This window comes from Sciurus carolinensis, chromosome 7 (assembly GCF_902686445.1).
Source record: "Sciurus carolinensis chromosome 7, mSciCar1.2, whole genome shotgun sequence".
Classification (NCBI taxonomy): Eukaryota; Metazoa; Chordata; class Mammalia; order Rodentia; family Sciuridae; genus Sciurus; species Sciurus carolinensis.
In genome coordinates, this window is record NC_062219.1 from 33,700,680 (window position 1) to 33,716,819 (window position 16,140).

The window sequence follows — 16,140 nt, forward strand, 5'->3', positions numbered from 1 at the left end:
AATGGGATAGTTTTTATAATTTTTCTTTTAGCTGATTCATCACTGATGTATAGGAATGCAATTGATTTATGGAACATAATTAGTTCTTTCAGTGTCAGTATGAAATTCCATGTTGTGAAAGGATTCAAAGTCAAAAGACCTTCCTGTAGATTAACTACACCAGCATCTTAACTGCCTGACAGTCAACAAATGCAAAATTTTAGTCCTTTCAAATGTAGATAATGCCTCTCTTTTCTCTTTCTGTTAACCCAGTTAGTCTCTTTCATGTACACACACACACACACACACACACCTCTCCTTCTGGCCTCTACTATGAAGTCTTTCCTTGGTAACATTCTGAGAAAGTATAATGAATGGAATGAAAAATAGAGTAAGTCATCATTCCATTGTTTTCTCTGCAAACAACTTTTCAGTTCCAGATTTGTGGGATAAGGCTGTGAAGTGTATGTGAGCAATTCTTACCATTCTCTTAGGGACAGGGGAAGATCGCCTCCAAACCAGCTACCAAACTCTCACAGCAAGTGAGATTTGACATGATATAAAATTTTAGAGTTTAATGAATGAATAAGGAGACAGAAATCATCTAAACTCTTCAGATGTCTTTACCAAGACTTTTCCAGAATGTTCTACAGTCCTTTTGCTCTCCTGTGGGGAAATTTCCTTCCATATTTCACTCCCACATAAAGACAGCTTGCCTCAAAATGAAGAGACTTTTGCAATAGATATCTGTCTTCATTCAGAAAGAAATTTCCCAATCCCCAAATGTTTGTTTGATCCACATCAAGGATCTCCCCTTCCCCAATTTATGTTCTTTGCCTACAGTAGCAGCTCCAGTGTGTGTGTATGTGTGTGTGTGTGTGTGTGTGTGTGTGTTGGGGTTGGCACCTTGCTTTTCCTCTCTGCCTTTTCATTTAAATGAGGACTTCCAGGAGCTTCCCTTTCCTTCCCTGCTTCCTTTGGGTCTTGTGGAGTTGAAGTAGGAGTTTAAAGATGTCAAGATGGCCGAGGCATGGTACAAGAAAAAGGCCAGGGAATATGAGACTGGGAGATGAGTCATCAAGTCCCTGTTTATGTTAAGTCCCATTACCATGACAACTCCTGTTGGGGAGGGTTTATCACCATAGCAACTCCTGCCACAAGTTCTGTATTCTAATTAGATGAAAATAAAGTAACCAATGGGAACAGATAGGCCAAGGTCTTCTATCAGGTCCTCAGGGAAGGGAGGGGCACAGTCCAGCATACAAGAGACTCACCAGGACATGGAGTCTTGAGCCACCCTGCTCTGCCCCCTCTACCCCCTCTACTTTATGGAGTGTACTTTCATTTTTGCCTAAATGAATCTGTGCTCTGCTGTTTACTTCCACGTGCCTTCCTTAATTCTTTGTTCAGGAAAACAAGAACCTGGACCCCAACTGAACCCCCACTGATATCAGAGTCATCACCCCAACAGCTAGGGCTACATTGTAGGGATTTCTCTTGTTCTCCAGAGTTGAACATCAGATGAGTTTTCACAAGAAGCAAAGTTATCCCAGGAGATGTATCCTAGAGGTACAGTATAGGCATAGATAAATGGTTGAGCCATATTACGACTTCCTAATCATTCGTTGATTTATTTATTGAATTACTCCTATATGCCATGCACTGTCTTTCAGGCTAGGTAAAAAGCAGATATGAATCACTGCTCTCATAGAACTCATTTTAATGGGAATGATTTTTAAAAAATTAAGAAGTAAAATATATAGGATGCTAGATGACAATAAAAGCCAAGAAGAAAAATAATAAAGCAGAGAAGGGAGGAAGGTGGAAGGAGCGGTGGGGGGGGGGGGTTTGAGAGAGATTGTACAATGTCAGAGTAGTGAGGGAAAGCCTCTCTGAGGAGGCATTCAAATATTCCCATTTGAATAAGACCTGAAGAGAGAAAGCAAATCTTGGGTATGTCTGAGAGAAGAACATTATGGCAGATGCTTCTGCATATGCAAAGGTTCTACCTGAGGTAGTTGTGAATGTGTGTTCCAGGAAGAACAAAAAGAGCAGTGCGGATGGGGGGATTAAGAGAGTGGGAGATTGAGAGAGTGGGAGAGTGTTGAGGCATGAGGACAGAGGAGTGCAGGCGGAGCAAATCCTGAGAGTTCCACATGATCTGACTCTTATTTTATAGCTTGTGCTGACTTCAGCATTGAGAAAATTCTGAAGGGGGCTTGGGCAAAAGCAGAAACATCGAAACTAGTTAGGAGGTTATTGCAGTAATCCAGGTGAGAGATGATGGTGGTTTACTCCAAGACAGGAGCATTAGAAGTAATGAAAGGAAATATTTCTGGAAATGTTGGGAAGATAGAGTGGATAAGCTAATGCTTATGGATCTGGTAATAGGCGAGTGGAAAAGTGAAGTGTCAAGGTGACACAGTTTGATTGCAATGTTCCAGAAGATACTGACGTCTTGTTTTGTCAGTCTCCAGTTAATAGATATTATCATAAAGCCTCCATTTACAGATGAGGAACTTCAAATTCAGAGAAGTTAAGGCAATTTTCAGTGTGTAGGAGGAGGCAGAAAGGCCTCAGTCCAGATGTAGCTGGTTAGAATAAAAGTGTGAATCATCATTACTTAGTAACACACTGTTTTGTTTGTTTTCCTGGTACTGGGGATTGAACTCAGAGGTGTTCTACCACTGGGCTACATCCCTGGCCCTTTTTATTTTTAATTTTGAGACAGAATTTTGCTATGTTGCCCACTCTGTCCTCAAACTTGCAATTCACCTGTGTCAGCCTCCCAAGTGTGTATTATAGGTGTGTATTGCCACATTTGGCAATAACACACTTTTAAGATAAATCAAAGAATAATATCTTTAACTTTGTTATCTACCTATAAATATTTTCAAAAAGTAGTAGGAGTCATTATAAAGGTACATCTCTGCAAGAAAGAAAGCTACATATACTGAGTTATGTGTTATACTGTTTCTGTGTTTCTGTCATCACTCATAAAACCAATGCAGTGTGAATGATGGAGAGCGTGCCTTTCCTGAATGGCAGCAGATCCTTGGAGAAAACAAAACTGTGATCTTTTCTATCCTCCCTATTATAATCAAAGCCTATATCCCAACTATTTGCAATGCTGAAGGAGCATTGCAGGTTCAAGGCTAGCCTCAGCAACTTAGCAAGACCCTGTCTCAAAACTTTAAAAAAGAGCTGGGGATATAGCTTAGTGGTAGAGTACTTGCCTAGCATGTGCAATGACCTGAGTTCCATTCTCAGCATTAAAAAAAAAACAAAACCAACCAAGTCAATCAACCAAGTCATATGCATAAATGCAAATTTCAAAATTTCACAATGAATCCTATTATTTTGTACAACTAATACACAGTAATAATTATGATTCAAAGTTATAAAACTAATTACTTCATTAATTTTAAAAGCAAAAAGATAAAACTGGCCAGGCATGGTGGCCTATAATCCCAGCAACTCCAGATGCCAACCTCAGCAATTTAGTGAGGCCCTACGCAACTCAAAATAAAATAAAAAATCAATCTCGAAATAAAATATAAAAAGGACTGGGGATGGGGCTCAGTGGTGAGGCACCCTGGGTTCAATCCCTGATACCAAAAAAAAGAGACAAAGCTGACTGGGAGCTGGTTGATGGCCTTTAAAGAGCTGTCCCTAATCTGGGGAGGTTCATGTATTCCAAGGGTTTAAATCATGAGGCACCTGCTTTATTCACTACACACCCAGTTATTTGATAAATTTTCAACCTCCTTTCAGAGCACTGTCCATTTACAGCTCAGCCTAAGTGAAGCCACCTCGCCGTGTTTTTTTCTACATCCTGGCTTTAGGCCTCACTCTGATTCTTTGCTATTGTTTTCATCTCTTTTCCACAGTTCAGGGAATCTGTGAACAGTTTCTCAGGCAACACTGTTCTTGATCTATTTATATGCCTTCAAGCCTCCCCTTTCAGTTTTTGTTTTTAAATAGCCCCCCACCCAGATCTGTCCTGGCTTTCTGCATCCATTTCTAAGTCACTGGTTTAAAACTTAGCACACACTTTCCAACTAACACTGTACAAAATTGTTTGTACCTCAGGAACAGCTACAAAAGCCAGTGGCAGAATTTTTGAGTAAAAAAATATGAACTTTTATCATCAGGCATACCTGAGTAGTCTGAGGATTAAAATGAGCAAATATTTTGAAATCAGATGCATTATGTGACTCAGAGTGGGGCATAATAGAGTTTTCTTCCTTCATCTTTTTCCTACTGCCAAACAAAATGTTCTCTCACAGCTTTTTCCTATACCCTTGTCCCTGAAATAAACACATAACCCTCTTTAGGATTTCTAGTGTGCTAAACTACTGGTCACAGTGGGAAAATATAAAGTGTATGGAAAGTTTTTAAAAACTTTAACGTACATCCCCTTAGACCCCAAAGGGAAAAGCCAGTATAATATATTGACAGCAATGGTGAAAGAGAGAAGGAAGCAAAATGGAAGAAAGAGAAAAGGAAGGAAACGTTTATTGATTATATACACAATGCTAGACACTGTTAGGCGAGTCCAAGTATTATAGTTTTAGCATTCCTAATCCGAAAATCTGAAATTGAATTGCTTCAAAACCTCAAAAGTTTTGAACACCAACATGATGTTACAAGTGGAAAATTCCACATCTGAACTTGTGTGATGAGTCACAGGCACAATAAAATATATATATATAAAATCACTTTCAGGCTATGCATATAAGGTATATATAAAACATACATGAATGTCACATTTAGTTAGGCTTAGGTCCCATCCCCAAGATGTCCCATTATGTACATGCAAATGTGCCAAAATCTGAAGTGTTTTTGGTCCCAAGCATTTTGGATAAGGAATTCTCAACTTGTACTTCACTTATCATCTTGTAGGGTAAGGGCATCTCTGTTCTGCACTCAGAACATCATGGCTCCAAGTTGACGAATCTTGCCTAAGTTCCTGCAACTAGTACATGGTGGAGCTTGAACTTAAAGCTAACTCTGCTAAAAATAACAAAAAATTTAACTCTGACTTCCAAGTTCAAAATATTTTAATATATTTAACCTAAAGCAAAATACATAAGACATCTCACATTGTTATTAAAATTAACACCTATTTGCACAATTCTTATATTCTTAATTTTCTACTTTACTTTCTAAGGCATGCACTAAGTCACTGTTCTCTCCAAGAGTAATTGTGTATTTCAGTTATAATATACCTTATTAGTGAAAAATTAGAGTAAAATTAATGGTGCTGGGAGTGGTAATACATACCTGTAATCCCAGTGACTCGGGAAGCTGGGGCAGGAAGATCACAAGTTTGAGGCCGACTTCAGCATCTTGGTGAGACCCTGTCTCAAAATTAAAATTAAAAAGAATTGTGGATATGACTCAGTGGTAAAATACTCCTGGGTTCAATCCCCAGAAACAAAAAATAAAAAATGGTAATGATAATTTAGTTTTTCACAGACTCCCTTCGTGAGGAATTTATAATAAAAATGCCTTTCTAAATCTAACTATGGCATCACTTCCTCGGTTCTTTAATAGCTTCCAGATGTTTTGATAATTTTGTTTGGAGACTTCTAAAATTATTGAAGTTCTTTGCTGATTAAATAGAACTTATGATAAGTCTTCTCTCCCCACTTAGAGTTCATGATGTTGAAAACGTTTTGAAGTCATAACTTCAAAGTAGTTTACATGGCTATAGTCTCATAATAAATACAGGATTATAGACTTTTCTGTAAGATTATAAAGGAAATGAAAAAGAAATAATGACATGACAGAATGACTTCCCATCTTCATAGCTCTTCCTTTAAATGTTTACCAATGGGCTGATAAACTCACTATACTGAAAAGCCCTGCTGACATCAAAGAATAGTTTCCTTAGTACAAAAGGTCAAGTGCAGTACCTTAATTGTCAACTTGCAGATCACTGGTAACAGAGTTAAACAACTTACTTGGATTTGAGATCAGGACAAAATGAAAGACAATCTGTGCAGTAGGAAGTAAAGTCTGGGATTTTCTGTTGGAGGCATGGATGGTCAAGTTCCATTTGTTAATAGTCCAAAGAATAGTAAAGTGAGGAGAAATGCGGTACCAACTTTAAAGGGTAGAGAGGGCTGGAGGCAGTGGTAGAACCCTTGCCTAGGATACATGAGGTCCTGGGTTTGACCTCCAACACTGAGGGTGTTATAAAAAACGTGAAGTGTGAATGAGGCCCTTAGAGACAACGATTACACTCCAAATCCTAAGAATCTGATCGGTAGACAAAGGGATCTGACCTTAAAAGAAAAATGAAAAACAATTTTTAAAATTTTGCCTTCTGTTTCAAAAATAGACAATATAAGGGCAGCAGAAAATAACAACAGAAAATGAAATAGCTTGAACTTTAAATAAGTAATATAGAAAAGAGAGTGTCACCCAGAGGTAGCTATTGCCATTTCATGTGTGTGGGGAACTTCCACTCTTCCCAGGCTTTGGATGCAGCTCTGTTACAGGGCTTGTGTTCTCTTTATTAGCCCTCAACATCCATCCTTCCCATCTGAACTGGTGCAAAGACAAGAACACACACTTTGTCTTGTCCCAAACTCCTGGGTTCAAGGGGGCCTTCCCAATAGCTGGTACCACAGGGAGCCCAGCTACACACACTTCTTTTATAAGACTTAAGTGGTAGCACAAAGCCAACAAGAACTGTTGAGAATGGAGGCTTCAGTCAGTCCTCTTACAGTAAAATGGCTTTTCAAGTGCAGCTTAAAGAAATTTAAAGGAATCCAAAATTGTAAATATTATTGCAATAGAAAATCCCACCTGCTTAGAATTAACCCCATTATATCCCAAACAATTGGTTTAATATTTATTCAGAAGTGGTTTTCAGCTGCTTTTATTACACTGTTTCCTGGGTCTTGTTTTTCAGCTTTTCCTCTGGGAATTGTCTTTATTAGAATTGTTCCATGATTCAATAAAAGGATTGTATCACCAGACTGGAAAAAAATAACCTGTTTACTTTTCTCAGCCTATTATTTTTTGCCATGACCTAGGTAAGTTCTTCCAAAGGATATGCATTCTATATTCTGAGATTTTTAAAAATGTTTTTTGCTTTAGAACCTACACATGATGAGGGATGTATTTCTTCACACATGCATAGGTACAAAAGCACAGTTATGCTATTGCTTTTATCCCTCAGCTACTCACAAGAATAATCACATCCTATTCACAGTGTTATGTTGTTCAAAAATAAAAATATACTGGGAGTGGTCCCTTTGGCAGCACATATACTCAAACAGGAACAACACAGAGAAGATTAGCACAGCCCCTGTGCAAGGATGATGTGCAATTTCGTGAAGTGTTTCATATTTTTAAAGTTAATCATACAGTGTTTTAATGAATTATTTATTATTTACTTTGAAAAAAATACACTGGGAATGGAGTCCTACAGATAGATGTACATTACCTGCACATATTTACTTGAAATTTAGATGTACATTACCTGCACATATTTACTTTAAAGTTAGTAATTCTACCTGAACACCAGGCAAAACTGCTGTTGACAAATATTAAATTATTCATGTATAATATTTAATTTTGAAAACCAGTTTGCTTCTTTTTAAAAACTTCACAAATGGAAATAAAAACTGGTAGTCATTTAGAAAGCAGTCATTAACATGTAGCAGTGAAGGAGACAGGTCAATTCTAAAAGCAAATGTCAAGGGCAGTATCTATGCTATTTTAAAATTACCTGTCTTTTTAAAAAAATATTTTTATTTTTATTTTGTGGTACTAAAGATTGAACCCAGGGCCTTGTTCATGCTAGGTGAGCACTTTCTGCCACTGAGCTATGCCCCAACCCCCATCCAGGTTTTAATATTTTTAACTCAATCTGAAATACAGTCACAGAATGAGGGATTACTGAATTCTTTTTATTTTGAAGGTCTAAGGTAAAAGTAGAGAGTTACCATTAGAGATAATACAAATATATTTTTTCTCAGTATTTGTTTTTTACTTAAAATTTTGCATTAAAGTATTAGCATTTATACAGAAAAGTGCTCAAATAATAAGTTTATCACCCAATGAATTTTTTCAAAGTTGATAAACTTGTGCAACCACCATTCATATCAGAAAAAAACATTACTGCCAGCACCAAGAACCTCCCCTTAGTCATTATTCCTCCAGCAAAGGTAACCATCACCCTTAATTACTGTCACCATAGATTATCATTATGTTTTTTTTAGTTGTATGTAAATAGAATCACACTATTTGTATTCTTCTTGAGTGTCTGATGTTTTTCACTCAGCATTGGTTTTTATTTATTTATTTATTTATTTTTGGCAAATCCATGTTCGTAGCAATAATTTATTTTCATTGCTATAATTATATGGGTAGGGTATGGTGGTACACACCTGTAATCTGAGCTACTAGTGGTGCTGAAGCAGAAGGACAAGTTGGAGGTCAGGCTGGGCAACTTAGAGAGACCCTTTCTCAAAATTAAAAATAAGGGCAGGGACTGTGACTCAGTGGTAGAGTATCCCTGGGTTCAATCCCTAGTACTGAAAAAAAAATTATATGAATATGTGACAATTCTATTGTTTGTGGGTATTTTGTTATTTGGGATGTTAAAAAAATGGCTGCTATGCACATTTGCCTACATATCTTTGGGTGCATTTATACATACATTTCTTTTTTTTGTTGTTATACTGGGGATTAAAACCGAGAGCGTTCTACCACTGAGCTACATCCTCAGCCCTTTTTATTGTTTATTTTGAGACAGAGCCTTGGTGAACTACCCTGGCTGGTCTTAAACCTGCGATTCTCCTGCATCAGCCTCCTAAGTAGCTGGAATTACAGGTGTGTGCCACCGTGCCCCACAGTACACGTTTCTTTATATTTCCCTTGGAGTAGAATTTTTAGGCCATAAGGTATACTTGTTCAGTTTTTGTACACACTGCAAAAGAGTTTTCCAAATTAGTTTTGCCATAATTAACATTACTTATTATTTTTCTTTTACTGTTAACCATTCTAGTGGGTATATAGTAATAAAGCACTGTTATTGCAAGTTGTATTCCCCTAGTGATTGATGATGTTTGAGGACCTTTTCACAATGTTCATTTGCTGACCATTTGAGTACCTGTTTTTGTGAAATTTCCATGTCTTCGGCAAATTTTTCTTTTTTTTTTTTTTAATTGATCTCTTACGTTTTTTACAAGGATTCCTTGAGTTATATATGAATTCCATTTACTTTCCCTGACAACTTGTTTTTTCACTTTCTCCATGGTGTCTTCTGATGAGAAAACGCTTTAATATTAAAGAACATAACTGATCCATCTATTTCTTGATGGTGTGTGTATGAATAAGTGAGTAAGTGTGTGTATGGATAAGTGTGTTAATTCTAAGAAATTGTTGCCCCATCTTTTTTTATTATTTTGTAGATAGGAGCTTTATTGTTTTATCATTTATATTAGGTCTGCAATCCAGCTACAACTGGTTTTTGTATATGGAAGGAAGTGTGGATCAAGATTAATTTCTTTTCCTGTATGGATATCCAATGGACTCAATATCAAAAATGTCCTTTCTCCATTTCCCTGCAAAACCTTTCTCATAAACTAAGTGAACACATGTGCATGGATCTGATTTGGGGCATTCTATTGTGTTCTGTTGGTCTATTTGCCTTTGTTCCAAAAATATCATGTATCCTATAGCTTTACAATAAGTCTGGATATCAAGCACTGTAAAATACACCTAGATTTCAAACCAAAATAATATTTTTAACTGAATGAAAGCAAGAATAGAACATCAAAATGTATGAAATGCTTAGAAATAATTTTGTAGACATAAATGTATAAATTAAAAGAGAATAAATCTGGGTATATAACTCAGTGGTAGAGCACTTTTGACTAGTTGTGTAAGGCCTGAGTTTGATCCTAGCAATAAAGGAAGGAAGGAAAGAAAAAGAATATTGGAAATAGATAATCTAAGTAACTTTTTCAAGATTATAGAATTATACCAAATAAAAAATAAAGATACAAAATAGAAAACACTTGTATAATGCAGAAAAATCAAGAAAGTCAAACGGTGTTATTTATAATGATATCACAATTGATAAACCTCTAGCAAAATCAATCAGGAAAAAAGAGAAAGCACAATCACTAGGATTGAGTGAATAAAGGAAGAGCACTGAATAAAGGGGCCAACCATGATGGAGCACACCTGTAATCCCAGCAGCTCAGGAAGCTGAGGCAGGAGGATCACAAGTTCCAAGCCAGCCTCAGCAACTTAGTAAGGCCCTACGCAACTTAGTGAGAACCTGTCTCAAAACAAAATGTACAAAAGGACTGAGGATATGGCTCAGTGCTTGTATTAGTTAGGGTTCTCTAGAGGAATAGAATCATCAGGAAGTGTGATTAGAAAAAGGGGATTAATTAGATTTACTTACATGACCAGAAGCTGGATAGTCCAAAATGGCCGTCTGCAGCTAGAGAGCTTGAAGAACCAGCAACTGTGCAGTCCAAGACACAGAAGCCCCAGAACAAGACAGATCAACAGTGCTACCCTAGTCCAAGACCAAGGCTTCTGGACACTACCTGGAGAATCTCTGATAGAATATTTTTTGGAAGAGGAAGCAGCGAGAGTCCAATATCCTCAGATGATCGAAGCAGCCATCAAGATCCCGTTCAAGAAGAACTCAGGTTGAATCTGCATCTGCTTCCTTGTTCTTCCAGCTTTTATTCCATCCTACTGAGCGGTGCTGCCCATGCTTAGGGAGGGGCTCCACTTTAGTTCACCATCCCATAATCCAATCATTCCTAGACACGCCCTCACTGACACACCCAGAAGCCTCTTAATTACCTACATGTCTTAATCCAATCAAGTTGACAATTCAAATTAACCATTACAGTGGTTAAGTCCCCCTGGGCTCAATCCCCAGTACCAAAATAAATAAATAAGTAAATAATAAGAGCATTCTTTTGAATTAAAAAGGTAATAAAATAAACAATTTATCCTAAAAATTTGAAAATTCAAAAGAATTTTAAAAATTCCTTGAAAGTGCAACTTATTGAAACTTTTTTTTATTCTTATATTGAAACTTTATTAAATAAAAATATAAAATTAAGTCAGACACAGTAGCTCACACCTTTAATCCCAGTGACTCAGTGGCTGAGACAGGAGAATCACAAGTTTGAGACCAACCTTGGCAACTTGAAGAGACTCTGTCTCAAAATAAAATAGAAGGGCCTAGGGATGTTGTTCAGCTCCCAATACTGTAAATAAATTAATAAATAAAAATTAAAAACTTTCCAACAAAGAAAACTCTAAGCCCAGATAGCTTTACTGGTGAGTTATTTATACACTTAAGGAAAAATAAAACCAATTGCATGCAAACCTTTTCAGAATGCAGAAAATAAATATAAACTCTCAACTTATTTCATAAAGCCAACATTACCTTCATTCCAAAACTTGGTAAAAGAAACTTTTTATTTTATTTTATTTTTTGGTACCAGAAATTGAACCCAGGTTGCTTAACCAATGAGCCACATCTCCAGCCCATATATATTTTTTATAGGAGTGCAGTTTTTTATTGGAGTGCAAAATTGACAACACTTCAAAAATCAATGCATGTAGTTCACCTTATGACCAGATAAAGGAAAGAAATCAGATATGATGATCTTAAGATTCAGAGGAAAAGAAAAGATGTGATTAATTTCAACATCCATTCATGATTAATAATTTATGAATAGAAAGGAACATTCTTGATTTAATAAAGGATATTTACCCAAAAAGCCTATCAAAGCATTATGTTCTATGAAAAACAAATGAAATCTTCTTAAAACCAGGAATGAGATGCAAAGGTACACTATCATCACTTCTATTCAAAACTGACCTAATTAGCGTAATAAGTCAGAAAAAGTAATAAAAGAAAAAATGATTGAGAAGAAATAAAGCTATTATTATTTGCAAATAAAACATGATACTATGTATCCTATTTATCTGTTGTCGCATAACAAGTTTCCCCAAAACTTAGCAATTTGAAGAAACAAATACTTATCATCTCATGGGTTTTGTGGGTCAGGAATTCAAGAGTAACTTAGTGGGTTGATTTTGTTTTAAGGGTTTTCATGATATAAATTAGGGTTACAATTACCCAAAACCTGGACCAGGGCTAGAAGAGCGTCTTCTAATACATCTTGCTCACACATTGGTTGGCATATGGACCTTCGTATAGGGCTGTTTGAGGATCCTTCTGATATAGCAATTGACTTTCCAGAATAAATTATCTGACAGAGTGTGACAGGTTGACAGATTTGGCTCCATAGCAATGTTACAGGCCAGGCTATATGGACAATGACTAAACAGACTCCATTTTGCTCTGATACTCCATGTTATGTAGGAAATGCTTCTCCCATGGGAACACCCTGCCTCTGTACCCATCATCAGTTACTTAACATGACATATTTAGCAATACAAAATGACAATGCTTTTGTGATGAAAAATTGTCTCTTTTGATTCCTATTTCTCCTAAACAATGCACCAGGTGAACAGTGATGTCAACAATGATTGTATGGATGTTAGTAACCATTCTTTAGTTTGTACCTAGGTAGGGTCATTTTGACCCACTTGCCCCTCTGCTAATGATTTCATGATGTTAGTTTGTAATTTAGAATCACAGCAACAGACACTTACGATTGATGTGATTTTTGGTATAAGAAACCCTGCAACCTTATGGTTGGGGCTGTTCTCCCAATAGCCATTTTTGGGGCATTGTGTGAGACAGTCAGCTGGTCAGTTTAATAAAGACTCTTAAATTTGGACTTCTCAGCGGTGATCGGTCTGTTCTTAAGCTGCATCCCATAACAAGAGAACTACATAGAACCAAAACATATTTTATAACCTTGCCTTGGAAGTCATACTCTTGTCATTTCTGCCACATTCTATTTGTTAAAAGCAAGGTACTAAATGTGATTCACATGTAATGGAAGAAAATTAGACTCAACCAAAGACAGGTGCATCAAAGAATATGTGGGTAGATTTTAAAGTCACTAGAGTATACTTTGAAAATTCAAAAGAATCTACAGAAAAACACAATTTGAAAGTGGATTTGTTGAGAGGTTTGAATAGTAAATGACTGTTATACTCTAGGGTTTTTTTTTAATTTTTAATTTTTTATTTCTTCATTTTTCTCACTCTATTTTTCTTTTATTTACCTGTTTCCTTGGATTCTCTTTCTCCTTTTTCTCATGCTAACAACCAACTTCTTTTGATCCTGCTCTCACTCTTCCCATGATCTAGTACCTCTATATACTCACTTCTTATCCCATTAACAGTTACATCCTACACCTCTCCCCATTCTCTTTGTCCGCCATTAGAAATTGTAGATCTCATTGCAAGCCTATTGGCTATACTGTAGATAATAATTGAACTCATCTTACCTATTTTTTTATATTACTGTTAATATCCTCATAGGGGCTATCTGGTTTAGGGCTGCATATTGTTTGTATTGGGTGCTACTAATATTAATCTCCCTCTTAAAGGAGAGGTATTGAAAACCTTCAGGGTAACAATAAGCCTCCATAGGGGAAACTGCAATACCTCAGATCCTCACTACTAGAGGGGAAGATACAGGAACAATATGAAAAAACAGGAGAAGAAAATGTCCCAAACAAACCAAGATTCTATTTTAATAGAATCCATTGACAGTATGGCAGTAAAAATGTCAGAAAAGGAGTTTAGAATGTACCTAATTAAAATGATTTGCCAAGCAAAGGATGAGATAAGAGAGCAATTGCAGGCAATGTATGATCACTCCAATAAACAGTTAAAAGAACAAATGCAGTAACCAGAAATTCATTTCAATAAAGAGATAGAGATTCTGAAAACAAAACAAAACAAAACAAAAAAAAACAGAAATACTTGAAACAAAGGAAACAATAAACCAAATATAAAACTCAATAGAAAGCATCACCAACAGAACAGATCATTTCTATGGAACCAAATCTGTCAACCTGTCACACTCTGTCAGATAATTTATTCTGGAAAGCCAGTTGCTATATCAGAAGGATCCTCAAACAGCCTTATACGAAGGTCCATATGCCAACCAATGTGTGAGCAAGATGTATTAGAAGACGCTCTTCTAGCCCTGGTCCAGGTTTTGGGTAATTGTAACCCTAATTTATATCATGAAAACCCTTAAAACAAAATCAACCCACTAAGTTACTCTTGAATTCCTGACCCACAAAACCCATGGGATGATAAGTATTTGTTTCTTCAAATTGCTAAGTTTTGGGGAAACTTGTTATGCAACAACAGAGAAATAGGATACATACTATCATGTTTTATTTGCAAATAATAATAGCTTTATTTCTTTTAATTTTTTCTTTTATTACTTTTTCTGACTTATTACACTAATTAGGTCAGTTTTGAATAGAAGTGATGATAGTGTACCTTTGCATCTCATTCCTGGTTTTAAGATTTCATTTGTTTTTCACAGAATCTCAGACAATGAAGACAAAATATTTAATCCTGAAAATAAAGTCAACAAACTGAGAAGATGGTAAGAAATCATGAACAGATCCTCCAAGAATTATGGGATATCATAAAAACACCAAATTTAAGAATTATTGGGATTAAGGAAGGCACAGAGATAAAAACCAAAGGATTGAACAACCTGTCCAATGAAATAATATCAGAAAATTTCCCAAACCTGAAGGATGAAATGGAAAATCAAATACAAGATCCTTACAGAACACCAGGTGCATGAAATTACAACAGATTCACACCAGGTCACGTTATAATGAGAATGCCTAACAAAATAAAGATAAGATTTTAAAGAAGAAAAGCATTAGATTACACATAAGGGGAAACCAATACAGATATCAACAGATTTCTCAGCCCAGACACTAAAAGCAAGAAGGACCTGGAACAATACATTTCAAGCTCTGAAAGAACATGAATGCCAACCAGGAATCTTATACACAGCAGAACTAACCTTCAGATTTGATGATGAAATAAAACCCTTCCATGATAAACAAAAGTTAAAAGAATTTCAAAATAGAAAGTCTGCACTATAGAACATTCTCAACAAAAGATTCCATGAGGAGGAAATAAAAAACAACAATGAAAGTCAGCAAAGAGAGGAACTACCCTAATGGAAAAGATAATCAAAAGGGAAACTAAGTCAAGTTAAAAGTCAAAAATAAGCCCAAATGACTGGGAATACAAATCATAGCTCAATAATAACCCTGAATGTTAATGGCCTAAACTCATTAATCAAAAGACATAGTCTGGCAGATTGGATTAAAATAAAGACCCAACAATATGCTGCCTCCAAGAGATTCATCTCATAGAAAAAGATATCCACAGACTAAAAACCAAAGGATGGGGGAAAACATAACACGGACAAGAACTCGGTAAAAAACCAGGTTTCGGCATTCTGGACGCCGAGTCACCATGCACTTCACGTGCTGCGTGGAAGCCAGAGCTGCACCTCAAGTGTGGCGCCCCCACGGCCAGCCGCCCCCTCAGATGAGAGTTGTGCCCAGGCCCACACCAGCAGCTCAACTACCAGTCGCAGCCCCGCCAGATGCAGTGGGCTCACCTGCTGCCGCACCCTCTCAGCCAGGTCTGATGGCCCAGATAGTGACCACTGCGGTGGGTGTGGCTGTGGGCTCTGCGGTGGGGCACACACTGGGCCATGCCATCACAGGGGGCTTCAGCGGAAGAAGTGTTGTGGAAACCTCAAAGCCCAATATCACCTACCAGGAGCCTCGGGGAACCCAGTCAGCACAGCAGCACAGCAGCAGTAGCTTGGTGGCCCTTGCTTTTTTGAGATAAAACAATTTTTGGAATGTGTCCAGAACCAGGGTGATGTTAAGCTCTGGGAGGGTTTCAATGAGGTGCTGAAGCAGAGCAGAATTGCTAACTGATTAGTCTAAACAGGAAGATCAAATTGAAGAAATGGAAAATGGACTCTGATGACCAAGTTATTTTAGCATAAAAATGTAATCAATAGTGAAAGTATGAAATGTAAAACTGGAGTGTAAAGTCTCACCTAATAGCTTCAATGTTTCTGAATGGCAGCAAAAGAGAGTTCTACTTGTATGGAAGTTCACTGAGTTGGTTCAGAACTTGGGACTGGACAAATGTTTGTGTGCCCTCCTTAAG

The 16,140-nt window shown here is 36.8% G+C and overlaps 1 non-coding gene and 1 pseudogene across 1 annotated transcript; both read left to right on the forward strand.

The window, feature by feature from the left end:
* LOC124989179 (coiled-coil-helix-coiled-coil-helix domain-containing protein 2-like) overlaps positions 1 to 15,902 on the forward strand; it is a 28,087-nt pseudogene extending 12,185 nt beyond the window's left edge.
* Positions 7,242 to 7,348, forward strand: LOC124989870 (U6 spliceosomal RNA). The gene has a single exon (XR_007109679.1). It is a non-coding gene; the product is annotated as a U6 spliceosomal RNA (small nuclear RNA).
* Positions 15,903 to 16,140: the final 238 nt, after the last annotated feature.